The sequence below is a fragment of the Stegastes partitus genome, unplaced genomic scaffold, assembly GCF_000690725.1.
Source record: "Stegastes partitus isolate 25-593 unplaced genomic scaffold, Stegastes_partitus-1.0.2 Scaffold1630, whole genome shotgun sequence".
NCBI lineage: Eukaryota > Metazoa > Chordata > Actinopteri > Pomacentridae > Stegastes > Stegastes partitus.
The window spans coordinates 109,835-111,650 of NW_007579361.1; positions in this window are offsets into that span (position 1 = coordinate 109,835).

Here is a 1,816-nt window from a genome sequence, read left to right on the forward strand (position 1 = left end):
CTGTATTTGTTTATGTAAGTGCCCACACATGGTCAGGTTACATAGGCCAATGATCCGTGTGCTTTTCAACCAAAGAATGATATTTACTCCTATGATTGACAGTTTTTCTTCTGAAGCTCTGAACAAGTTAAGCTCCACAGTATCACTTGTATTTCTTAATAAAATAGACTTTTTTGTGATACTGAGTAACAAGGTTTGGAAAACATGGACACAAAATGCGCTGGATGGGATTTTTTTCCTCCGGTTTTTCTTTTTGCTGAGCAGCTTTACTGCTCTTCTTGGAAGATCAGGACTCTGAGGGAATGAGTTACTTTTTTTTTCAAGATTAACAAGTAATTTTTAAACTAAATTCTCTGAATCCAAGAGTAAAAAAACAAAAAGAGTTCTGTTATTGTTTTTTTTCGGTAATTCAGAGCAGGACTTCAGTGGGCCATATGAGGTCAGATCTGCTCTTTTTGCGGTTGCCTGTCATTGTTTCTCATATGCCACGCGTTATATCTAGTTTTACTGCTGCTGACAGTATCCTACCAGCATTGCAGAGAAGCAGCCTGCATGCAGAGATCGCATTGCAGCTCGTGGACGGCATCTGTCTCCGGATGATGAAACGAAGCACGTTGGTGTGAATTCTCTTTTTCACCTGTGAACGGACGATAGGGGAGAGAGGTGCCCCTCGAAATTGAACATTATGCAACATGCTTGTAAAAGTTTGTTCCTCTCCCTCTGTATACTTTCTTTACATGACAGTTGTTACAAGCTGTACCTCAAAGGAAGTGTAAAAAGTGACGCCACCTGTCATTTTAATAACTAGTTTTTGTAGGCCCTGGGCAAAGGCCAGCCTTACACTCTACTCTGTTTAAACAGGTACAACATGGTGATAAGGCGCTCACACAGACCTTGGTTTGATTTCTGTTACAACCTCTACAGGGCTTATTGCACAATATACACGAAGCAGTGGCATAAAAACACTAGTCTGTGTTGAAACAAGCTGCAAAATGATTCAGGAGAATTAAAGAAGATACCCGTGCTGCGTATTCTTACAGCAGCTGTTGTAATCAACACACTGCACTTTGTTACGCTTTACAAATACGCATTTAGAAGTTCACACTAGGTTGTTTCTCCGGCTGTGATCGAGGATATATAAGGTCACTGAACGAGGAGCGTTGAAAAACACAGATACTATATCAGGCGCTGGAATGGCGGCCATATTTCTCTTGTGTCCAGGAATTACATCAAGTTGTCATTACTTATTGTGATCTGTATGCAGACAGAGAGCAGACGGAGATATGTGAACTGTGTTATGTGTGTAAACCAGGCCAGAGGGGATTCAGGGTGATATTATAGAAGAGTGTGGTTTTGCAGTGTGCCAGCTGATAATAGCAACGTGTGGTGAAGGATTGGATTAGAATAAATGAGTAAGGTTTTCTCCATGTTGGCAACAGTTGAGATACAGTTTGGTTTAATGGTGGAATACAACACTGGTTGCTGTATAGATAGTTGTGCCCTTGTATATGGTGATGTTGTAGTCCGGTTTTGTCTTATGACAGCGTTGTGCTTCCCTGTTTTCCCTCAACTTCACTCTCACCCCAACTGGTCGAGGCAGATGGCTGTCCTCCCAGAGCCTGGTTCTGCCGGAGAATTCTTTAAGTTCATTGTGCTTCTCTCTGTTATATGAAATTTGAATGCACTTACCTTTCTGTGTGAAGTGCCCCAAGAAGAAACATGTTGTGAACTGGTGCCATGTAAATAAAACCAAACTGAACTGAACACGTCACCCGCGGTGCAGACATGAAGTTACAAAGACATAAACTTTTGTTCA